Here is a 26,532-nt window from a genome sequence, read left to right on the forward strand (position 1 = left end):
GGCTGGATATGAAATTCTGGGTTGAAAATTCTTTTCTTTAAGAATGTTGAATATTGGCCCCCACTCTCTTCTGCCTTGGAGAGTTTCTGCCGAGAGATCTGGTGTTAGTCTGATGGGCTTCCCTTTGTGGGTAACCCGACCTTTCTCTCTGGCTGCCCTTAACATTTTTTCCTTCATTTCAACTTTGGTGAATCTGACAATTACGTGTCTTGGAGTTGCTCTTCTCGAGGAGTATCTTTGTGGCGTTCTCTGTATTTCCTGAATTTGAATGTTGACCTGCCTTACTAGGTTGGGGAAGTTCTCCTGGATGATATCCTGAAGAGTGTTTTCCAACTTGGTTCCATTTTCCCCCTCACTTTCAGGCACACCAGTCAGATGTAGATTTGGTCTTTTCACATAATCCCATATTTCTTGGAGGCTTTGTTCATTTCTTTTTCCTTTTTTTCTCTAGACTTCTTTTCTTGCTTCATTTCATTCATTTGATCTTCAATCATTGTCTTTCTTCCAGTTGATTGAGTCAGTTACTAAAGCTTGTGCATTTGTTGCATATTTCCCGTGTCATGGTTTTTATCTTAGTCAGTTGGTTTATGGCCTTCTCTGCACTGATTATTCTAGTTATCCATTCTTCCATTCTGTTTTTTAGTTTCTTTGCACTGGGTACGTAGTTCCTCCTTTAGCTCTGAGAAGTTTGATCAACTGAAGCCTTCTTCTGTCAACTCATCAAAGTCATTCTCCATCCAGCTTTGATCCATTGCTGGCGATGAGCTGCGTTTCTTTGGAGGGGGAGATGCGCTCTGATTTTTTGAATTTCCAGCTTTTCTGCCCTGCTTTTTCCTCATCTTTGTGGTTTTATCTGCCTTTGGTCTTTGATGCTGGTGATGTACTGATGGAGTTTTGGTGTGGGTGTCCTTTCTGTTTGTTAATTTTCCTTCTAACAGTCAGGACCCTCAGCTCTAGGTCTGTTGGAGATTGCTTGAGGTCCACTCTTGACCCTGTTTGCCTGGGTATCAGCAGCAGAAGCTGCAGAGGATAGAATATTGTTGAACAGCTAGTGCTGCTGTCTAATTCTTGCTCTGGAAGCTTCGTCTCAGGGGTGTACCCAGCCGTGTGAGGTGTGAGGTGTTCGTCTGCACCTAGAGGGGGATGTCTCCCAGTTAGGCTACTCAGGGGTCAGGGACCCACTGGAGCAGGCAGTCTGTCAGTTCTCAGTTCTCAACCTCCATGCTCAGTTCTCAACCACCCAGAGGTGGAGTCTACAGAGACAGGCAGGCCTCCTTGAGCTACGGTGGGCTCCACCCAGTTCGAGCTTCCTGGAGGCTTTGTTTACCTACTTAAGCCTCAGCAATGGCGGGAGCCCCTCCCCCAGCCTTGCTGCCGCCTTGCAGTTAGATCTCAGACTGCTGTCCTAGCAATGAGGGAGGCTCCGTGGGCATGGGACCCTCTGGGCCAGGTGTGGGATATAATCTCCTGGTGTGCCATTTGCTAAGACCCTTGGTAAAGCACGGTAGTAGGGTGGGAGTTACCGGATTTTCCAGGCATTGTGTGTCTCAGTTTCCCTTGGCTAGGAAAAGGGATTCCCTTCCCCTTTGCACTTCCCAGGTGAGGCGATGCCTCGCCCTGCTTCAGCTCTCACTGATCAGGCTGCACCAGCTGACCAGCACCGATTGTCCGGCACTCCCCAGTGAGATGAACCTGGTACCTCAGTTGAAAATGCAGAAATCACCCATCTTCTGTGTCACGCACACTAGGAGCTGGAGGCTGGAGCTGTTGCTATTCGGCCATCTTGCTCCCGACTCTCTCGATGATATTTTTTAAAACCTGTAATTACACATTTGAGTTACAACTATCAATTTTTATAAACCTCAAAGTACATGTTATCTTTAAAAATAAATACATATTTCCAGTGCCATCTCTTTATAGGGCTAAGAAACAATGATTAAAATGATTAGAAACAGTATTAACAAAACCCTAGTGCCCAAATCGTAGTTCTTTAAAACCATTTCCCACTTAAAAAATAAATAAATAAATAAATAAATAAATAAATAAACAAACTGAGATTTCTTGGAGAAATGGCTCATTCCAGATTAGGGCAAGGAATGTACAAGATGAGCCTGGAACATTTGTCATACCAGAAAGCAAAGAAGCTTCAAAAAATTCTTAGGATTGGGGTAAAGGGTCTGGAGACTCTTGAATAAATTCTTCATGGCCATCCAGTGATGGAGTGGACAATACAAGCACCAACAGGGATAAGCACCCCCATGGACCAAACCATATCAAGTGTTTACACTTTCCAAATTGGTAAATAAATTTTAAAAAGAATCCAGCATTTTTTCCTGCCTTTCCTATATGACTGTGCTTCAGGATAATTAAACAGTTCATAAAGGGAAACTTCTCTCCATAGATGTAATAATTTAATAAACAAAGAAGAAATGGTAGAAGTAGACTATCATCATTTCGCAATTCAGCCAAAATGAATTGACAGATCCAGCCAATGATTTTCAATAGTTCTAACGTCACAGAGTATGAGGCAACTAGATGTTGCGTACTTCTTGATGTTCTAAACTCAAACCTGGATCTGACCAAATCTACGAATCTACCTACCAAGCTAGTGTAAATACAGAAGACAGAGGAAGGTGTTAATAACACTACAGGAAGACAAGCAGCAAAAGTCAGGCTGTAGGAAACTACAGAGCATACGACTCTGTTTCTTCAACAAATAAACTTTAAAGAAAAACTGGAGAGAGACTTGATAGACATCAAACAATTGCAGCATATGGACCTTATTTGGATCCAATTAGGCTTGGCATGAATGTCAAAGACAGGATTGGGCTTTGACCATGCTCCATAATGTACAACTGAGGTCGGCACTTATCTGTGCTGGGAATCAACAAAGGGCTATTGGGGAAACCCTTGGCCAGTATTCATGTTCCCTGGCCCTTCAATCCACTATCCTGTACCCCTGCCACACCCTCCAGCCTTCTCACTGCTCATGGCATCAGCCCTGAACTGTGTGTCCTGCTCCTCCCATCCCATCCCATTCTTCACTTCTGCTGTTTACAGGCCTCATTGTTCATTCTCCCATTTCTGATTTCATCCATCTCTCCAGAAGCGACACTCAACACTACCATCCCACTGAGTCCTGGGCTCCCCACCACATCCTCCAGTCCAGCTCCTCTCTCCAACCATGCTGCCTCATTTGCTCCTTTGAGTTAATGACATGCCAATGGCCCTTCAATCTCCAAACTCCATAGGTCACTCACTACACAGTTCACTGGGCCCATCAGTGCCACCCGGACAGTGCATAAACTCTTCTGACTGCACCCACTCTGTCTACACCCAGTCATCTTTCAGGGAGTCGCAGAATGTCAGACTGAGAACTGTCCTGCTTCTGCTGAGGGATATCAGTCTTAGGCTCCAAGAGAGCCTCCATCCAAGGAGTCTAACAGATAAAGGCTCCACCCTGCCCACCAGCATGGACTGAATGAGGCCTGGCCCAACAGAAGTCAGGAATAATAGGGACAATGGGCTTCTATTCACATATTTACAGAAGAAGCCAGACATGTTCTAATAATTCCCCTGAGTTATCTTTCACCCCAGGTTAGCTGTCTTGATGGGGGTTAGGACAGAGATATTGGCCTCTAACCCTTTGCAGAACTTAGGACAGAGGCTTTGGGGATGGGATGGGGACCCCATCTAGGGACATTACGCTCAGGTGAGTCATCCAGCCCCAGAATGAGAGGTCCATTTTCAGACTTAAAAGAGCATCTTCAGAGCTAACCAAAGAGACAAGCAGCCCCTGGCTGAAAATGGGCTAGATGCCTTGTACTTGTGTGTTCTGTTTCTCATTTTTAAAAAATGAAAGTCACTCAATAATTTACATTAGAAACTATGATAATGCAGGCCAAAAGGCAAGAGAATAAGAAAAGTAAGCATTCTTCTAGCAGAAAAACATAAACATAAACAAAGCAACATAAAAAGCAGTTGGCTTTTGAAGCCAGCCATGACTGTGAGGAAGTTTGCCCTTCCTCCTGCCATGGCACTTCTTTGGGAAGCTTCTGTCTTCTGGATGGAAAGCGAAAAGGTCCTTGTGTAGCCACTACCGGGAAGGTGTTGTGCTGGGTATGGAATCCCGACAGTGCTGAGCGATAAGCATTTCTGTTTCCATCTCACTGATTAAGTACTGAAGCTTGAGGAGGTCATGTGGCTTGACCATTGTCACCTGGTAAAATGAGAAGGAACCAGCACAAGAACTCACATCTGTCTGGTTCCAAATCTGCTTCTTATTTAACTCTTTGCTGCCTCTGGCACAAATCAGAATACCTAATTCTCCCTTCCCACAAGGGCCCTTCACAGTTTCAAAAACAACTGCCAGCTCCCCTCCTCTTCCCTCCTTCCAGACCAATGTTTCGCAGCCCATGTAGTCCCAGTCCTTCGTCAGTCAGCATGGCATGGCTTTAAATCTTTGCATCTTTCTTCTCTGAATATGTTCCAATTTGCCCAAATTCCCTTAAAGACGTGAGGCCCAGAAGTGGACACGGATTTTCAGATCTGGACTGATGGGCCGACCAAAGCAAAGCCTGAAGGGATTATCTTCCCCTTTGATCTGGAACCGAAGCTGACGGTAGCACAACTTAGGATGGATTCATTAGCTTTGCTGACAGCCACAACACATAGCTGGCTCATAATGAGTGTTCACTCAGCTAAAGGTCCCCAGAGCTTTGCACCCTGGCCTCTGCTAAGCCACTTTCGTCATCCTACACTTGAGCGATTTGTTGTTTGGAGCCTCCATTCAGGATTTTCCCATTATTGATTTCAATTCCACCCAACAAACACCCACTGAGCTAGGCACAAGCGCCGGTTGCTGGGGAGCTGGGAGGCACAGGCACCATTGAGCTCTACACTGCTATTTTTCCATCCCTAGCCCTGCTCAGAGCTCCTCTGGGCTCTCTTGCATCACTCCTCTGAGGGCCTGGCACACACTGCACTCTTATCCCAACAGTTCCTTTCACCTTCCTCAAGAGCAGAGCCACACCTTGAAAATTGCCAGGTCCCTGGAGTAGTGTTTGAGTGACCAGAGCTGTGCCAAGCAGGGTATTTTTGTTAGTGAGTGAGCAGCTGCCAAGAACATTTCAGGAGATGATTTATTCCTTCTCTCAGAGCTGCTTATACCAAAGCTCTCTGTTCCCATCAGAGCCTGCACCTCCCATGAAAACCCTGTCACAGTTTGGGATCTGAGAGGAGTCTGTTTGCCTGAAGGAAGAAAAATCCTCTGTTTCTTTCTGCCAGGTTTTCTCACAGGATGTGTCCCCCTGGCCTGGAAATGGGGGTAGAAGTGTAGGGGCTATTAGCTGATCCCAGCCTGGACCCTGCCCAGCAGTTTGTCTGCAGTTGGAGGTGCCATGTTCTTGGCCCCTACCCTCTGACAAGCTGATAGTGCCTGGGCTGAGTTAGGAAGCATTCAATCCCATAAGGCCGGGAGACCATAGTATAATTCTGGCCCTTTCCAATTCCTTGACCAAAAGCTTGAGTTTTAGCTAAAATGTCTTGCAACTTGGTTTGGTGTAAATGGTGGCCACGTGGTATGGTGACAAGAGTTCTAAGCTGGAAGCCAGAGAGCTGGGTCTGGTTCAAATTCTACCACTTCATCAGCTATGTTTGTACCTGGGTCTGGGCCTCAGTTTCCTCATCTGCCACAAGAGGGCTGACATACAGACTCTCCAAAGGCTCTTCACATTGCAGTATTATCTGATAGTGTGGCTATGGAGCCAGAGTGCCTGGGTTCACCCCAGCTCTGGCATTTACCAGGTGTGTGACCTGAGGCAAGTTACTCAGGTTCTTTAAACCTTACTTTCCTCTTCTGTACATGGGGATAATACTAGTACTTGCCTCCTAGGATTCTTATGAGGATTAAATAGGCGCAAAAGTGCTTACAGTGGTGCCAGGCACATAGTAAATGTGCAGTAGTTGTGGTGGTGTTCTTGTTCTTGTTTTTATCACTAATTACCAAACTGCGTCTAGCCTTAGCTATCAGCGATGGGGCATTCCTATAGCAACAGCTATATTGGCAGCATAGCATCTTCCCAACAGAGTCTGTGAAGTCATTTACTACAACAGGGAAACCAATGACCTCAGAACCAAAGTTCACTTGGCTTCCTCCAGCCCCAGCCTCAGCCCAACCCAGCCCTGGACCTAGCCCAGGCCTGAGGTTTCCCAACCAGGCCCAGCCCCAAAGTCCCTCCCTCCCAAGCTCAGGCAGACCCCTGGGCCTGAGAGGTGGGTAACCATACCTGGGCCCCCAAGTCCCGAATCACCAGGCAATTAAACTTGCTTTTTATTGTGGTCCTGAGGATTATAAACAAGCAGGCCTGACAGATGGGTCATTCCTGAGACTCCTGCTTCATTGGCTTTAAGGGCCCCTTGGCGGTAAAGAATTTCAAAGCTGCTAACACCATAGTATATTGAAGCGGAATAAATTCTTCTGAATGGTCCTCAGGTGAGAACCAGTGCTGAGCAAATACCTCCTGGCTTCCTCTTGTAGGACCCAAGACTGACCCCTGGTGGTCTCTAAGACCTGCTGAAGCCCAGACTTTACCATGGCCATCCTTGAGAACCTTCTGTGTCTGAACCTGGTGTTCTCTCTCTCTCTCTCTCTCTCTCTCTCTCTCTCTCTCCTCCCCCCCCCCCATCTTTTAGAACTCTCTCTTTCTTTGTTCTATCAAAGACTAGACAGAAGTCATTTCCTGAGTCCCTTGGGGGTGGGAATGGCATTGGAGGGAAAGCTTCAAAGTCAGTGCTCAAAGTAAAGAGTGGCAGAATATCCCAAGCTCAGACCTACCTTCCTGCCTTCACCCTCTGCAGAGACATCAGGGTCCCACTTCTGGCACATGGCCAGGCAACCATCACTGGGCTAATGCCGCACACCCTGCTTTAAGGCCAGGACCAAAGAGCTTGGTCCCAGGCTGTGTCTACACAACCTATGCCTTCAGGGCCAGTGTCTAGACAACCTGCATCTCAGTAATCCAATCTGCATACCATGCTTTTGTAACTCCTGTATGTGAAGTTCGTATCTCTACAATCCAATTTCTGTACACTCTCTGTCTCTTTAACATGTGTCTCTACAATGTATCTGTACACTCCCTGTCTGTACAACTCCCCTGTACAGAATCCTGTCCTGGGAAGCACATATCCGCACAACACACTCATGCTGTCACATGGGTTTCTGCACACAACGTGCCAGGGCAGAGAATGGATGACCAACCAGGAGGAGTTTTGCTTGTGACTCATTTTGAAAAGAACGCCTTCCTCCTCAATTCATACTCCAGGATGGTGACTGCAAAAGCCATCTGGATTGTTCCTCCAGAAATGGCTCCTTTATCTCAGGACTTCATAAAGACAAGAACAAAGTTAAATGAGAAGAGATAAAAACCTCACTGAGAAATAGCCTGAAAAAGAGATCCTCTATTATGTTTTTGAGGTAATCAAATACACTATATTTTACTCATAAAATAAACTTTGAAATAAAACATATCTCCAGCTATGCTTCTCTTTTAAAGTAGTTCACACTGTCTGTTTATACTAATTGAGTTAATTAGCATAGTTCATCAGTGATGTCATAGTTAACAAGTTAATCATCACAAGGGTTAAGGTTAGGTAAGGTGAAGATCAAATTTCTGCAGAAAATAGAGCTCGCATCTTTAAACAAGATAAAAAAAAGACAGATTTCTCCAAAAAAAAATGAAATACTCTTTATTACAATAAAGTTATTCTAATAAATGTTTCCTATAACAATTTTAGAGTCTTGAGCTTAAAATTAGTGTTTAAAAATTAAACATTAAAAATGTTTAATATTAATGGAAGGCTCTCTGTCCATCAATTTTATGATGACAAGATATAGAATAAGCATAGATTTCACTTAAATTTTAAGGTACAAACTATCCAAATAGTTGCTAAGATTTTAGCCATCTAATTTTGTTTCTCAGTGGAATGCTGCTGGCATTGGGGGTTAAGAATATTCTCACCGTGTGTCAGGTTGTCCCAGGCATTGCGGGATATTTAGCATTCTTGGTCCTGTCCACTGAGTACCAAAGACACTCCCCAGTCAATGTGACAAACATAACCACTCCCAGACATTTTCAAACACACCCCACAGGGTGGTACTGACCCCAATTAATAAGTGCTGGTCTCAACAAAACTTAATTGCTTATCCAGGGCTCTACATTCTCAAAACAGGGGTGGATAGCTCCTTAAAGTCTTCCTCAAGGTTTTTGCTAAAAACATGTAGGCTTTGGCTTTAACTTTAATTTTTTATTGAAATTTTTATGGAGATGATTATAAAGTCACATGCAGTTCTAAGAAATAATACAGAGAGAGTCTTTGTACACTATGTCCAGCTTCCCCATGGTAACAAAATGTTTGTTTTGTTTTGCAAGACTATAGTATAATATCACACCAGCATATTGACGCTGATACAATCCACCCATTTTATCCTGATTTCCCATTTCACCTGTACTGATTTGTGTGTGTTCGTGGGGTGGGGAGTGTTTCACACATTATTATCACCTGTGTTACGCTCATGCCTCCACCACACAGTGAAGACATTTCAACACTACCAGGGTCCGTCATCTGACCTTTCATAATCACACCTGTCTTCCTCCCACACCACCCGCCTTCCCCTAGGTCCTAACTCCAGGCAACCACCAGTCTATCTCCCAATTCTAAAATGCTCTTATTTCAAGAATGTTATATAAATGAAATCATGCAGTATGCAACCTCTTGGTATTAGCTTTTTCCATGCAGCAAAATTTCCTATAGATTCATCCAAATTGCTGCATATATGAGTACGGGTAGTTTGTTCCTTTTATGGTTGAGTAGTATTCCATGATATGTATGTACCACAGATAGTTTAACCATTCAACTGTTGCAGGACATCTGGACTGATTCCAGTTTTTAGCGATTACAAATAAAGCTGCTATAAATATCTGTGCACTGGTTTCTCTGTAAATGTATGTATTTCTCCAGGAGAAATGCCTGAACCTGTAATTGCTAGGTGGTATGGCAGTTGCATTTTTTTAAAAAGAAACTGTTAAACTGTTTTCCAGAGTGGTTGTGCCATTATTTTGATATCATACGTTCTGCCCATTTTCTAATTCGATTGTTTAGTTTTTTACTGTTGAGTTTTGAGAGTTCTTTATATACTCTAGATATTAGTCTTTTGCCAAATACGTGGTTTGCAAATAATTTTTCCCAGTCCACAGAGATTTTCATCCTCTTCACATGAGATTTCACAGAGCAAAAGGTAATAATTTTGATGAGATCTAATTTATCAAATTGTGCTTTTGTTGTCAAGTCTCAGCACTTTTGCCTAGCTCTAGATCCTGAAGATTTTCTTCTTTGTTTTTTCTAAAAGTTTTATAGTTTTATGTTTTATATCTAAATCTGTGATCCATTTTGAGTTAATTTTTGCATAAGACATGGGGCTTAGATTGAGTTGGGTATTTTTTTTATTGCCTTTGTGTCCAATTGCTCCAATACCATTTGTTGGAAAGTCTACTTAAATTTAATTTTAATCTAGGCTAAATTAAAGACATTTGAGGTTTATAATCATTTCCCACACATGCACAGGAGTAAGCAACAGAGTTCACTAACAGTCAACACAAGCATGCATATTTATAGCTACTTACTAACCAGTTAAAGCAGTGGTATTAAACAACAGTTTCAGAAAAATATCTGCAACATATATCACAATTGAAGTTCGAATGTCTATAATACCCAAGGAATTCTTAGAAAGTGAGGGCCAAAAACAGAGGCAAAAACACCTGAGAGAAAAATGAATAAAGCCAAGTATGGTAAAACATGCGTGTAGTCCCAGCTACTTATGAGGAGTACCTGAGATGGGAGGGATTGCTTGAGCTTAGGAGCTTGGGACCAGCCTGGACAACATAGAGAGACTCCATCTCTAACAAAGAAAAAGGAAAAGATAAAAAAGAATGAACAAAAGTCACAAACAAACAATTTACCTTAAAAAGATATAAAATACTCCTAAACACTTATGAGAAGTTGTTCAACTCATTGTAAGAGTAATGCAAATTAAAACTACATTGAAATGACATTTATCACCTATGAATAATGAGCAAAAATTTTAGAACTTGGCAGCACTCTATGTTGGCAAGGCTGAGGAGAAACAGACACTCTTACACATTGCTGGTAGGAATGCAAAATGATACAGCCTTATGGAAAGGAACTTGGCAGTATTTAACACTATATATGCATTTACCTTTTGTTCCAGAAATCCCACTTCTAGGAATTTACTCTAAAAATATGCCTGCAAAAATTCAAAGTTATATATGTACAAGTTTATTCACTGCAGTATTATCTGTCATTGCAAAATATTGGTAATAACCTAAATGCTCACAGATAGATTTATCAAATAAATTAAATTATATCCACATAATGCAGTGCTGTGCAGTGGTAAAAGAGAATGAAGATGAAGCAATATGGAGTGATTTCCAGGACATATTTTGTAAGTGAAGAAGCAAAGTGCAAAAGAGTATATGTAATAGTTTACCTTTTGTGTAGGAAGAGGAAATAAGAAAATTACATGTATTTTCTTACTTAGTTGTGAAAGGAAATTGAGAAAAGATAAGCCAGAAACTAATGATAATGGTCCCCTACAGGGTAGATGGGAACCAGGTTAGATAGAGGAGGAATATTTCGGTGAAGATAAATTATAAAATAGTTTGGAATTTGAAATCATATTAATGTTTTAAATACTTTTTAAAAGATTAAATCAAATCAATTAAAATGTCCATTTAAAAACTCTAAAATAAAATATAAAAAGGAAAAAAAAGCCTAATCATAATATAGCACAACCATAGTGAAAGGAAAAAGCAAGAGAACTAATAGACAGGTAAAGGGAAAAATCAAGTAACTTTTGAGCCCAGTCCTTTGACTATACCCTCAATCTAAAGACAAAAAGAACTGTGAATAAATAATTCCACTTATAGGTTCATATTTTGCAGTAGTATGAGGTAGCAATCCTGAAATTACTTTCCATGAAAAATAGGATTAAGCAAATAAATAAATAGATTGAAATGGTATGTATTAGTCAGGGTTCTCTAGATGGACAGAATTAACAGGATAGATATATACATAAAGGGGAGTGTATTAAGGAGTATTGACTCACACCATCACAAGGAGAGGTCCCACAATAGGCCATCTGCAAACTGAAGAGCAAGGAAGCCAGTCCTAGTCCCAAAACCTCAAAAGTAGGGAAGCCAACAGTACAGCCTTCAGTCTGCAGTTGAAGGTCCAAGAGTCCCAGAGCTGAAGAACTTGGAGTCCAATGTTCGAGGGCAGGAAGCATCCAGCCCAGGAGAAAAATGGAGGCCAAAAGACTCAGCCAGTCTAGTCTTTCCATGCTCTTCTGCCTGCTTTTTATTCTGGCTGCATTGGGAGCTGATTAGATGGTGCCCATCCAGATTGAAGGTAGGTCTGCTTTTCCCAGTCCACTGACTCAAATGTTAATCTCCTTTGGCAACACCCTCACAGACACACCTAGGAACAATACTTTGCATCCTTCAATCTAATCAAGTTGACACCATCACAGGATGGAAGCCAGGTTTTTCACTGTGAGGGGTGGCTGTTACAAATACAGAATGGGAGAAGCTTAGAATGAACCCCGTGATATAGGATTGAAATTAGAAGTAATGGGTGGATAGATGTGTGTGTGTATGTGTTCTAGAACTGTAAACTGAAAACTCCTAGAAGTTATGATATGCCACTAGGAATAACCATATCTACTACCAGGTTTTTGTTGTTGTTTGTTTTTTGTTTTTGGAGTCTCGCTCTGATACCCAGGCTAGAGTGCAGTGGTGCAATCTCGACTCACTGCCAGCTCTGCCTCTCGGGTTCATGCCATTCTCCTGCCTCAGCCTCCTGAGTAGCTGGGACTACAGGCGCCTGACACCACACCTGGCTAATTTTTTGTATTTTTAGTAGAGACAGGGTTTCACTGTGTTAGCCAGATGGTCTCAATCTCTTGACCTCGTGATTTGTCCGCTTCGGCCTTCCAAAGTGCTGGGATTACAGGTATAATCAGCCTCCCAGTAGCTGGGACTACAGGCACACCACACCCAGCTAATTTTTGTATTTTTTGTAGAGATGGGGTTTTGTCACATTGTCTGGGCTGGTCTTGAACTCCTAAGCTCAAGCAATCTGGCCACCTTGGCCTCCCAAAGTGTTGGGATTACAGGCATGAGCCATCATGCCAGCCCAAGTCTTTTAACATTGTTTCTTACAATAATATGAGGGTTTCTTGAAGAAATGGCTGATTGCAAATTTGAGCCAAGAAGGACCTGGGATATCTTAAAAGTAAAGAAGTGCTAAAAGAAAAAAAAAAAAAAAGAAAAGAAAAAAAGAAAAGCAGCAGCAGCAGCACATCAAAAAACATAGAAGCCAATTTGAGGGGACTTCTCTTGGTCAAATCTGGGTCAATGTGACATCAAAATACATAGCAATAATAACGACTTAAAACTCATTGAAGGCCAGGTACGGTGGCTTACGCCTGTAATCCCAGAACTTTGGGAGGCCAAGGCGGGCAGATCACCTGAGGTCAGGAGTTTGAGACCAGCCTGGCCAACATGGCGAAACCCCATCTCTACTAAAAATACAAAAATTACCCTGGCATGGTGGTGCATTCCTGTAATCCCAGGTACTCGGGAGGCTAAAGCAGGAGAATCACTTGAACCTGGGAGGTGGAGGTTGCAGTGAGCCAAGATCATGCCATTGCACTCCAGCCTGGATGACAAGAGTGAAACTCCATCTAAAAAAAAAAAAACAAAAAAAAACCTCATTGAATAAAATAAGAATCTATGAGTATATGCTGATATAATTAAATAAGTGAATAAATAAGTAGGAGATAAGAGAAAGATCTTTCTTACAGAATTATGCCAACAAATTAATGTAGAAAAAATGATGGAGTTAGATAAATTGCCATTTTGCAAATCATCACAGTTATAATAGATTCAAGAGTTAAACAAAGTTTATGGGAGGCCCCTGTTTTGGATGAGCCTCCTGCACCAGGCCCAAGCAGACCAGACCAAACCAGAATGGAAATTTTGTGCTGAGTGCCATGTCATCAAACTGAACTTTGAAATAGGCAAGTTTTCCAAAAGTCAGGAGATTCTAGTCTACCTGAGTCAGCATAAGGAAGTCCCCTCTGTTTTAACCCCATAATGAGAGCAACTTTGAAACAACCAATCCACTTTTTATTCTCTGTTTCTGCTTTCTTCAGCCCTTTTCAGCCTATAAAGTCAATCTCTTCTGTTCAGCTCATTAGAACAGTCATTCTTAAAGAGATGTTGCCTGATTCTGGAATGGCAAATGGAAGTCAATTCAATCTTTAAACTAAATTTGTTATAATTTTCTTTTGACACAAGTAAGAATTATCAGTGCGTGCTAAAACTAGTGGGTGATGATTCAATAAGGAACAGGATATTTGCCTAGTTTTAAAGTATCTTCACAAATTACTTATTAATTACACAGGGGAAAATAATAACTTATAGTGAGGAAACCTGGAGGACACCAATGTAACCAAGGGATCAATGCCACCATCACCCATGAGACAAAGCAACCACATGTGCCTTCGAATACCATGTTCTGAGAAGAACACAACATACATCTGTGAGCTTCAAGCTCAAATGCAAGATCTGAATCTCATCATAAGGAAACATTAGACAAACTCAAACTGAGGGACAATTTACAAAATTACTGATCTGTACTGTTCAAAAATGTCAAGGTCAAAAGCTGAGGAAATGTTCCAAATTAAAGCAGACTGGAGAGATATGACAACTAAATGCAATGCAGGAGTCTGGATCAAATCTTGGACTGGGGGAAAAAATTGCTATAAAGGCAATTGGCAAAATTTGAATTTGAGCTGAAGATTAGATGACAGCATTTTATCAGTGTGAAATTTCTGAATTTTCATCATTGTACCGTGGTTATATAACAAAATGTCCTGTTCTAATAAAATACACACCGATATATTTGGAGGTAAAGGAATATAATGCCTACTTACTCTCAAATGGTTCAGGAAAAAAACGTTAATACTTAGAACAAATGATAATGCAAATAGGCCAAAGGCTAACTTGGTGAATCTGAGAGAAGAGTATATGGGAGTTCTTTGTACTATCACAACTTTCTGTACATGTAAAATTGTCTCAAAATTAAAATTTACCCCCCAAGATCTTTTCCCACCAGTAGAATTTTTTCTTAAGTGAAATTACACCTGGAGGCCCAATGTGTCCAACAAATAAACTTGGAGTCATTTGAGTGAAATGGGGATGGTAGCTCCAGAGGTCTGCCCACGGATTCCCCTCCCACTGTCCATAGATACATCTGAAGGGCAAGGCAATAGCAACTTGGCTGTTCACAGCCAGTCCCTCTCCATCAGAGCACTGGATGTGCCTAAGGTGGCGTCTCTGTTCTCACCCTATTCAGAGCCTCTTGCCCGATCACCTCTGCCCTCCAGTTTCCTCTGAGTCATGCTCACTGTGCTAATCAGGCCTCTTCCTAATATTTATGCAAATATGTTAATTGCAGAGAATTCTCACACTGTCTGCTATTGCCAAGGGTTCATGATGCTCAGAAATGTTCTTCCCCAATCCCACAGGGCTTCCCAGTTGCTAGTCCCATTTCTGCTTCAGGCTGCAGCTGCCCACACCTGTACTACAGATGGACTTCAGAAGAAGGAGCTCTTCTTGAAGAAGACAATGCACTATGCTGTTCCCTGCTATCTCCTCTTGGCTCTGTAAAATACCTCTGGCAGCTGGAGTGGAACTCTTTGGCATCAAGCAAGGAAAAGATACTGATACTGTATTTGTTCCTACTGCAACAAACTACCATTATTATGGTGACTTAAAGCAACACAAATTTATTCTCTCACAGTTCTGGTAGTACATAGCTGAAGACCAATTTCACTGGACTAACGTTGGGGTGTTGACAGCGCTAATTCCTTCCAGAGGCTTTGAAAGGAGAATACATTTCTTTGTTTCTTTCAGCTGCTGGTGCCTGTCTGTCTTCCTTGGTTTGTGGCCTCCTCCTCCATCTTCAAAGTTCATCACTTCAATCTCTGCTTCCACCATCACATCACCTTCTCCTCTTCTGTCGAATCTCCCTCTGCCTCTCTCCTATCAGGACACTCATGATTACCTTTAGGGTCCACTTAAGGAACCCACAATAATCTCCCCATTGCAAGCTGCTTAATCACATCTGCAAAATACCCTTTGCCATGTAAAGCAACATTCACAGGTTCTGGGGATTCAGAAGCAGATATTTTTAGGGGCCACTATTCAGCCTACCACAGAGACCTAAATTGATTGCTGCCCAACAGCTTTTCCCTGTTACTCAGATTCCCCAGCCTTTATGATGATTTGCTGTCTTTCATTTAGTTATTCCCCCAGGTGCACTAATTTGAGTTCAAAGTAGCTCGTTTGTAACGTACGCTGCCTTCATTTTGCTGCTCTGCCCTACTGTGCCCCCTGCCGGCAGGTGACACTACAGAGCTTGTACCCACACAGCCCTTACCTCGTACAAGCCCATTGTCAAATGAATTGATGGACAGCCCTAGCCCTGGATGGAATCCCCTGAAAGCAACAGAAAGGAGGTTGAGCAAGAAGATCCTCCACTGTTTTCCAAGCCTCTGGCTGGGGCAGATTGAGGTCTCCCTGGGAGATCTCATCAGCAACAACCACACTCATAAATCAAAAAGGAACTGAGCCACAGTGCTCCTGGAGAATGAAAGGGAAACAAGAACACTGGTTCATGTTTGGGCTGATTCTAAACTATATGGGAATGAAAGCTTTGGGGGTGATGAATTTCCCTTTAATGCTGTCACATCTGTAGTCCTGGAGGTTTAACCTCTGATTTTTGGCTGTAAAACCAACATTATTTCTGCAAAGTTGACACCAGATGCTGCCAGAGAGATACAGCTAAAGTGATAAAAATCTATTTAACAGATTTAGTGAAGCAAATACAAACTAATTAACAATTTTAGAATTCAGATTAAACACTAATTCTTTTAAACCATAAAAACTGAGATGAACAAAAGGAAAAAAAATCTTCTCCCTCTGAATAACTCAAAGGAGCCATCTGTTTGTCATTGAGAAAATGGCCCAATTGATAAATTTTGAACAAATTCCTACTTTTTTTCTGGATTTGAATGCATTATGGACAGCCAGCCCAGAAAGGAGGCACATCACTCCCTGGCTAATGTGTCAATCTGGGCTTCTCCGAAGCCCCAGAAAACAAACTATTTGTGCACTGACTCAGAAATAAGGAGGCAAAGACTAAAATGATATCTTTATGAATCCTGCTTGAGGCATATGTTTTTGACCGTCATAAGAAAAGATGGCCTGAGGTTCCTTCTAGCTTCCTCATGCAGTAGCCATTAGTGAGACACAAGTTCTTCATTAGCATCTCTCAACAAGGGCTGAGGAGCCTCACTGCTGCCATTCTGAGACTTTCCAAATTAGGCCAAGTCTGAACCATGAAATTGTGAAAACTGAACTTGCTGACCTCCCATCTCCCCACCTGGATGTTCTCAGCCTCAGTACGCAGTCTAATTCTAGAACACAGGCTATAGAATTAATCCCATCCGAATCAGGGTCAAGTGATGAGGAGAAATTGTTTACTCTGGTCGCAAAATTCCGTTGATTTGACATCAAATCTGTCTGACTGTTGGTCCCCTTCTGAGTGGCGCCTGGGAAGAACTCAGATCTATTGTGAGCTACTTGAGGATGGAGATCTTTGCATCCCTTGTGCCTAACCCAGAGGCCTGCATATATAAATGCTCAATTAGTAATAATAAATTACCACTTATTGAGTGCCAATTATATGCCAGACACTGTGCTATCCCACTTAGTCCTCTCCATGACACTATGAAATATATGTTATTATGATCCCTGTTTATAGATAAGAAAACTACATCTTAGATTAAGTAATTTATCTAAGTTCATACAGCTCCTATGTGGCAAGATAAAGTTAAAACTCAGGCCTGTCTAATTCCAGACACTACACATATTCTATAACCACTACACATATTCTGCCATATGCATGTACACAATAAATCATTCATTCACATTTTGCTGTATTCTAAAAAAAGTTTGTGATTACTTTACAGAAATACAGCTAGTAGAACTCAGTTGGGAGTATTGAGTTTCAGGAAAAATAACAGTGTAAAGTCAAATTGTTGAGCACATCATCAGTCCATATGAGGTCAGTGGCAGCAGTTGGGGAACAATCTGAGGTATTCCTTGAGGTTTGGTCATTGAACTCTTGAAGCAGGCAAGGCTGTGGACAACTGGTTCCAGGATGCAAGAGAAAGTCCCATCAAGCTATGATGACCACAGAAAAGGTGGCCAAAGACCATGGAGGGTGAGCTGCAAGTGGACCAAGCCTGCCAATAGGACTTTGGGAACAGGTCCCGTGGATCTGGTACTATGCTGCTTCATTTTCTCCCAAGTGGGTCCGTGTTTGGAGGCTAGAAATAACATGTTTTAACAACTCAAAATTTCTTATTGGGTTGGGGCATTATCAATGCCAGTTACAGTCCATATTCTTTTTATCTGCCCATCCTGTAAAAGGCATCCAAGCTCATGGATTCCTTGTAGTTGTCTGACCATTTCCGTGGTCAGAGTTCCTTCTTTACTCCAAAAGATCCTTTACAATTAGAAATATATGCCATTCTCTTGGGACCTCTTAATGGCTATTATCTAAAATTCTCTTGATGATACAGTTACACACTTGAATATTGGAATAGCACAAACATTTTTCAGACTAGAGTTTCTAGTCTGTACTTCTGGACAATGAGCAGCCAGATTAGACTCCTAATTCCTAAGCCTACTACTGGGCAGGATGGCAAGTGGTCACTATCAGAGAAGCACAGCAGCACCACACCAGATACAGAATAATTGAAGATCAGAACTCAAATGAGTAATTAAGTTGCCTCAGATTGCCAGTAAATCTGAGAACAGACCAACTTTGACGAGATATAGATTAGAGCAGATAGAAACTGATTCTGTCACACTCTGGCAGCTTAAGCCCCTGATCTTTCCCTCAATTTCCGCCCCATTTCAGGGAGCTAGTCATGCCATTGGGCGTTTCATGCCAGTATTTCTCAAACTAGGGCCTGTGGACATTTTCTCTGGGTTCATGAGATTCTGATACCGTTTTTTTAATTTGTTTTCATATTGATGAAAATATAAAAATAATCAATATTTATCTTGCGGGTCAACGGAATGACCAACTCAACCCACAGAATTTCTATGTCCACATGTAGATTTGTGTTCATGACAGCATAAGGGTCAAATAGAATTGCTTTAATTCTCCCAGACTAGTGAAAACTGAGTGCAATGGACTTCAACACGATCATTGACAAGTGAAGAACAAATGACCTCACAGCATCCTGTAGAAACAAAGGTGTCATGATATTTAGGATAGAGGAAGATAGCAGACACACTGAGTCATCATGTGGCATGCAGCACATTCAGCAGAGCCATGGCCAAGTCACACAAACCTGTGCCATAGCCCCAGGACCATATCCACATGGCAAGAAATGATTTTGTTTTAGCAAACCAACATCACTGGTCATATTAATCTGAATTCTAATGATTTTGTGGATTTGTTTGTATTTCATAAATTCATAAAAGCTTATCTAAGCTTTTATGTTAAATGTTAATGTTTACATAGTTTTGCTTATACTTAAATTTATACATGTGTTATGTTTTTAAGATTATACTTAGTTTAGCATCTGTGTATATTTAAGTTAATTATGATAATAAAATTATTGGTCAGCATTGTTTTCTTTTAAAAAGAGACTATACATCCAAGCCAGAAACACTATTTATTATTCTCTGAATATTACGTCATTAATTTCTCTAACACAGTGGCACTTGCCCCCTGTTGGTGAATGGGTGTGTTTAATGTATTCTAATGGTTAGACTAACTTCTTTACTTTGCTATGGCCTCCTTGTTCGTAATCCATGCTCCTGAAGAATGCTGAAATGATTAGTAGTGTTAAATAGGAATAGAACATAAAGTCCTAGAAGGTTCTGAAGGCAAGTCCTCAAGGGCTAGCATTTTGTCAGAAGGAAGAAGCAGAAACCCAGCATCAGATCTGGGGAAGACTTAGTTGTACCCAGGCAGCAGGACAGTCCAATGCTCATCCCTGGGGTATCTTGATCTCCTCCCACCATTACCATTAAAAACAGGCCTGGAGGACTCAGCCTGCAGCTGAAAATCCACTGGCCCCAGGTGTGAAGTGGCAAAGGCTGAGAGGCAGGACCCAGACTGCTGAATTCACAGATCGATTGCTGGCCACAGAGTAAACAAATTATTTTAGATATAGTTAAGTGTAGACAATAAAACACCAAGGCCATCCCAATAAAACATCACATTACGTCTGACTTGGGCTATATAAAAGAAGAGAAGCAAGATCCCATTAGAAGAAATGGCTGACATATTAGAGATTTGCCCTTAAGCCCCATCCATGGCCCTTTAAATGTGGCCAGTCTGCACATGGACAGCACTGGGATCTGAGGAGGGGATGCCACCTGCGACAGAGTGACTATCAAGGTCAGTAATGCTCGCTCTGGGCCACTGCCTAGAACAGTTTCTGCCTATCCTGAAGTGAATACCCACAAAATCCAAGAGGGCTATATGAACGAAGGAGGTAGAGAAGCTTTTACATGCAGACACACTTGGTTTATATTAAATACATACACATACTTTTTAATCCCACAAAGAAATATGCTTTCTGCCATTTTTCTTGAAACACACAACCCCTTTGGGGCTATCTTTCATGTGTTTTCATTGTTACTGAAGACATGGATACAGACAAATACTTTTCTATCATAAGGGAAACAATAGTGCAAGGGTGCTGCAAAGGATAAGGGACACACAGTTTAAAGTCAACAGATGGTGTGCTGAACTCAACAGCACTCGCTCTGAAAATCCCAGGCCCTGCTCAGGCCTGCTGAAGCCACTGTATATGCCTTGCTAAGGCAAACATCAGTTCAGTTCAGCATTAATTCCAGGCAACTACAAAGGGAGCAGAGAATGAAATGATGTTCAAAGGCCATTTATCCTTCAGATTTGGGCCAACCATTCTCCAGTGTAACCAGTTTGCTGCTGGGCATCTTTTTCTGTAATACATTAGTTAACAACCTATATCAGATAATAGAAGTAGATCCCCAATGCAGAATACCATTACGTGTCTGGGTATGCATAATGAGGCCATTCCCACATCTTGGCCAACAGCCCACACTAACACAGCTCTGCTGACGTGAGTAAAACAAATTCTATTAAATGAAAAACCCAACATAATGGCAGCTATTAATACCTTCTAATATTAATAGGCAGCATGAATCTCATGTAACAGAATGTGTCCACTTACCAAGCACTTCGTTTCACAGCTCTTCCCAATTTCTTCAAGTGCCCTCCCACCACCCTGATCACTATCTGCTGGACACTCTCTATTTGTCATAACTACCAAGGTGGGGGCTGGAGGGGCCACCAATGCACTAACAGCACATAAAAAGTAACTTCAATTGGGACTCTAAAGCTCTCTTATTCTCTCAGCTATATCCACCCCAAGAGGAGAATGAACACAGGAGACATCCTCTTTAGTATAACACACTCTTGTTATCCCTCAGATCTCAGCTTTGGTAGCACTTCCATCAGGAAGACTGATCTGCCTGTCTCTTCCACCTCAGTAACAACAACAACAACCAGATTAAGTGTGCTCCAACAAGGTTCTCCAGGACTGTTGGTTTTTCTGTATTTGCCATCACCTCTTGCGGTCTTCTTGTTAGTGGGGTCCTGGCATCTCTCCAACCAAAGCATAGAAAACATTCAATAAATATTGAGTAAGTGGACAAATGATTGAATAGATTTTTAGATGGATTAATGCATAGGTAGATGGGAGGATGGGTGGATGGGTGGATGGATGGATGGATGGATCGATGGATGGATGGGTGGGTGGGTGGGTGGGAGAGTGGGTGGGTGGATGGATGGATAGATGGGTAGATGAATGTTCTTTGCTTTCGTTAGAGGTTCTATCTAAGGAAAGGAGTGTTCTCAGGTATGATGGTTTAAGGGCAATCTTGCCACAAGATGGCGCTCATAATTTTCTTAACATGGGTTTTATAGAAAATTTTCACGTCAAATTTTAAATTGTCTTAGAATCATTATATATGTTTCACAGCTAATGTAACTTATTTAGTATACTGTCCATGTTTCATGTTCCAACACATTTCACACAGTAACCAACATGTTCTTTCCTCCTGGAACATCAAAATGACCCTGCAGCATTTTGCTGTGATGTTGGGTGGGTTGCTTTGGGGCTCTGTGCAGAGTGCAGAGAACAACGTTAGCCCCTTGATAGTACAGGGAATCAAGGCATTGTTCTTCCACCACACCATCTCCAACAACAGAGTCAGCAGAAAAGTGAAACCTCGACTTGAGATAGCCATTAACCTTTGAAAACATGAATCTTGCCTTGATAAAATAATAATCTCTTACATTTACACAAAATTACAAAGCAATTTTGCATCACCAAAAAACAGTTTTTGAGTACTTGAGAACATGCCAGTCACTTTGGATTTATTAACCACATTTAACCTTCATGCCAACCCTATGAATTATGTCTTAATATCTCCCATCTTACAGATAATAAAATGAAGGGATGTGACTCACTAGAATTACCTAGGTGGTAAGTGGCAGAGGTATAGTTTGGACTCAAGTTTTATTTTTAACTTTACATTAATTTGCTTCCCATTATTTGCAATGACTTAAACTATTTCAGTGTCAGGGAGACAGTGTTAGACAATAAGGAGGAAAGGAAACTTCCACGTATAACTTCCTGTGTTTATGTGCATATATTTATGGGCACATGCATATATATACACACACACACACACACACACACTCATCAGCTCTATAAAGGGAGTAATAATTACCATTTTCAAGTAATCACAACATGCTAGGCACAATGCCAAAAGGTTCTTTCACACATCATTTCATTTTATCCCTACCTACTTCTGTGAGAAAGATCATTATCCCCATTTTACAGATGTGAAAATTATAGCACAGAGAGATTAAATGGCTTACATTATGTCACCGAGGAGCTAAGCACCACGGCTGAAATTCAAGTTCAACTCCACCTGACTTCAAAGTTTCAGTCCTTTCTGTGGCACCACAAGATGTTGCCAGAGGCCACCTGAGTATGGGTAAGGGGTAACAGGAATTCTGGGAAGGATTCCTGGAGCTGCTCTCTACTCTTTCTGCTCTTATCAAACTGCCTATAATCACCAAACCTTCCTCTGAGCCCTCACATGATCTGCTCCTCTGCTGTAAATGCCCTTCCCTACAGGGTCTGCCTGGAAAGCGCCTACCACCTTTGAGCCCCAGCTCAAGTGCCACTTCTCCTATGGTGCCTCCGCTGATAGCCCCCCACCAAATGTACACATACATCCTCATGCCATATCCATTGTCCTTCCTCTAAATCTCACCCTCTTCCCCTATACACACACATACACTCATCTTGTCAGTCTTTATAGAATCCTAAATATCCCAATGCATGGTGTCAACCATGAATGGCCTGAGATTTTTATCTGTCTGCAAGCTAACAAATTGGCCTGCCACAGAATCACAGGTGCTCACAGAAGGTGCAGATGACGTCTTCACTCTCTCTCTCTGGCACCTTTAACGATGGCCTGCTCATAGGAGGGACTCTGTCCATGATTGCTGAGTAACTGAGGGAGTGAGTTCAAAGGAAGTCCAAATGGTTGATGGTACATAGCTGTGGATAGACAGGCTGTTGGCAGATCTGTGTGGAGTGAAGGAAAGAGCTGTGAAAAGAAAGGCATGAGCAGTGGCAGCAGGTGGAGTCTGAGAGGAGGCAGGTTCCCCTCCATGGACTAGCTATTAAGGCTATGTCTATTTGTAAGTATTTAAGTCTCAAGCTGGAAAATCTGAGTATTAAGTCTAGCACAGTGGCACATACCTGTAATGCTAATTACTTGGGAGACTGAGGCAGGAGGATCCCTTGAGCCCAGGAGCTTGAGACAAGGCTAGGCAACATAGTAAGACAGATAAAAGAAAGAAAGAAAAGAAAAAGAAAAAGAAAGAATGAAGGGGAAGGGAGAAGGGGGAAGGGGGAAAGGGAAGAGAAAGGAAATGGAAAAGGAAAGAAAAGAAAATTCAGTAATCTCTCTCTCTCTCTCTCTCTCTCTCTCTCGCTCTCGCGCTCGCTCTCGCTCTCACTCTCGCTGTCTCTCTCTCTTGCCTGGACTGCAGTGCTGTGGTGTTATCACCGTGCACTGGAGCCTCAAATTCCTGGGCTCAAGCAGTCCTTCCACTTCAGCCTCCCAAGTAGCTGAGACTACAAGTGTGTGCCACGACACCAGCCTAGTTTTTATATTATTTGTAGAGACAGTTTTGCTATGTTGCCCAGGCTGGTCTCAAACTCCAGGTTTCAAGCAATCCTCCCACCTTGGCCTCCCAAAGCACTGGGATTACAGGCATGAGCCACTGTACCTGCCTCTCTTTTTTCTTTTATTTTATTAACAAACACTTACACATGGCACTTAACTTTACGTATATTAACATATATGTTACATCTATGTTCATCTTCCCAGCCTCTGTGACTGCTGCAGGGAACTGAGTTGAACGTGGCAAGAACGACACCCCCTGACTTCAGGGTAAACACCTTGACTGGTCTGAAGCAGGCTGCAGAAAGTCCACATAGAAAGAGAGGGCTGTCTCTTGTTCCGGCCCCCAGCTGCTTGAGTGTTCCCAGGCCTAGCCCAGACTGACAGGAAGGCTGCAAGATGACCCCAGCCCCCATTAAAACCAAGAGAGGGCCTAACTGAACCATCTACTCCTAGGTTTGAGAGAAAAGTAACTGTTTGGAAGCCACCGCTCTGGTGTGACTTGCTACGCTGCACTAGATGACTGATACAGGCTTGGGTTCCCTTTGAGATGAGTGCTGTTCTCAGCCCCAGAGTCCAAGTCCCTAACCACTACACTAAGGTGCCTCTAGTTAAGCCCATAAAATGAAACCAACTAGATAATCCCATCACACACCAGATCTCCAAGTTGCAACCGCCTCTACTAATGATTCCTGCGTGTTTCAAAAATGTCTGCTAATCTTTTGTTGTTTTGCTCATTGTGCTTGGCTCCAGTTAACAATAACTCTAGGGTTGCAGCACTTTCAGGTCTTCCAAAGTGTGCACACAAACAAGCTTAAGTGAAGCCCGGAAAGACCTCTAATGCCCACAGCAAAACAAAAATGAAAACAGACGAGGGCCCGCTCTTCAGCTGTTTACCTTGACCAGTGGTAAGAAGTCTAAACAACAAAAGTGCTTATTTGTTAATGAGGAGTACAGCTATACCACAGAACTTTATTTAAAACACAATTTGGGCCAGGCGCAGTGGCTTACACCTGTAATCCCAGCACTTTGGGAGGCCGAGGTGGGTGGATCACTTGAGGTCAGGAGTTCAAGACCAGCCTGGCCAACATGGTAAATGCCTGTCTCCACTCGAAATGCAAAAATTAGCCGGGTGTGGTGGCGCACACCTGTAGTCCCAGCTACTCGGGAGGCTGAGGCAGGAGAATGGCTTGAACCTGGGAGGTGGAGGTTGCTGTGAGCCGAGATCGCACCACTGCACTCCAGCCTGGGTGATAGAGTGAGACTCAATCTCAATAAAATAAAATTAAAATTAAAACAAAAAATAAAACACACTTTGGAGGGAAAGAAATATACCTGACAAGTAGTTTCTCTAGATCAGGGGTGAGCAAACTATGGCCTGTGGGCCAAATCCAACTGGCCACTTGGGTTTGTAAATAAAGCCTTATTAGAACACAGCTATATCCACTCACTTATATGTTGCCAGTGGCAACAGCAGAGTTGAGTCGTTGTGAGAGGCTGTGTAGGCCACAAACCCAAAAAGATTTACCCTTTACAGAAAAAACTTTGTCAAATCCTGCTTTAGGTAGAGAAATTTTGCTCCTTTTTAATGTTTTAAATGTCTCTCAAATCATTCACCCCTTTCCCTCATTCTTGTTTTCAAATGTTTAATTATGAGATATTTCAAACATACAGAAAATACAACTAAATAGTAAATAACTTGCTTATGTACCCATCACTGACATAAAACAGATGTTAACACTTGCCATATTTGTTTCAACTCAACTTTTAAAAAAATGAAAAATACACAGCTAAAGTATCCCCATCTCTTTTTCTTCCCTGTTTCTCCAGAGGTTATCATTTCTTAAAGTTGGAGTGTTTCCTTCCTATTCATGTTTTTGCACATCACTACAAACCTATACAATTTGCTATAGGCTTGTACAGTTTTTCTATAAATACTATCATATCACATGTGTCTTTTGGCCACATTTTTCCACTCAGTATTATGTTTTTGAGATTTATAGTTTTTGACACATGTATATCTAGTTCATTCACTTTCATTTCACATGACATTGCATTTTATGAATAAACCACAGCTTACATTAACAGTTATGTAACAACATGATGAGAGACAATTTGGTTGTTTCCACTTTTTCTCTATTATCCACAGTGCTACATTCAACATCTTTATGTACATCTCCTCGTGCACAAATACATGAGTTTCTCTGTGGCATGTTCCTTTGAGGACTAGCTGGTCAACAGGTGGGAATATGATAAATTGTCTTCCATTCACCCTTCCAGAGTCCACTTTCCACTCATTCCCATCTGGCTCTGGGCCCCTAGAGTGGAATACTGTGGGCTAACCAGCCGGCTCCCTTGCCTTCTGTCCCTTTGTGTTGAGCCAATGCAAAAGACCAATGCTAAGCTGGAAGTGGAGGAAAGTGTGATCGGGGTACTTATTTCCCCAGTTACCTCCCCATGGGATCAGCACAGACTGGCGAGGCCCCACTACTGAGGGTCACAGCCCTCTCTGTCTCCAGGTTCCAGGAACTGCTCCGGCAGTTTTGCCCTTCAGGCCTAAGGATGGTCAGGTCCCACTGATACTAATTTCTGGGGTACTGCCCCATCCCTTGTGCTTTTCCTGTACCTTGTCCATATCTTTCTAAATAGTCCTATTATTAAACTGCCTTCAAATTATCAAATTTGAGGGTGCCATCTGATTCTGTCAGAGCCCTAGCTGACACGATGTGCATCCTTAACTTTATAGTCTTTGTAAACTGCTCCCCAAAAGACCTGTATCAACCTGTACCCCTACACAGTTGTATATGAGTTCCTATTTCTTCACATTTTCTCCAAAACTTGGTGTGATTTGATTTATAACTTTTTCCAATGAGGCTGAGCAGGAGCATCTTTTAATATATTTATTGTTCGTTTGTAAATTGTCTGCTCATATTGTTTGCCTGATTTTCAGGCTTTTTCTTTTTCTTCATAATGTAAATGAGTCCTTTAGGTATACTGAACTCTCATTCTTGTTTGACTGGAAAGAAATCTCCTAATCTGGGTCTGG

The 26,532-nt window shown here is 42.1% G+C and overlaps 1 long non-coding RNA gene across 1 annotated transcript in view; it reads right to left on the minus strand.

Annotated features, from left to right (window-relative positions):
- LOC140712237 (uncharacterized) overlaps positions 1-26,532 on the minus strand; it is a 108,254-nt gene that overhangs the window by 52,691 nt on the left and 29,031 nt on the right. The window contains exon 2 of the long non-coding RNA XR_012093741.1: positions 1,700-1,818. This is a non-coding gene — a long non-coding RNA (uncharacterized lncRNA). The remainder of the gene's footprint in view (positions 1-1,699; positions 1,819-26,532) is intronic.

This window comes from Chlorocebus sabaeus, chromosome 1, assembly GCF_047675955.1.
Source record: "Chlorocebus sabaeus isolate Y175 chromosome 1, mChlSab1.0.hap1, whole genome shotgun sequence".
NCBI classification, from domain to species: Eukaryota; Metazoa; Chordata; class Mammalia; order Primates; family Cercopithecidae; genus Chlorocebus; species Chlorocebus sabaeus.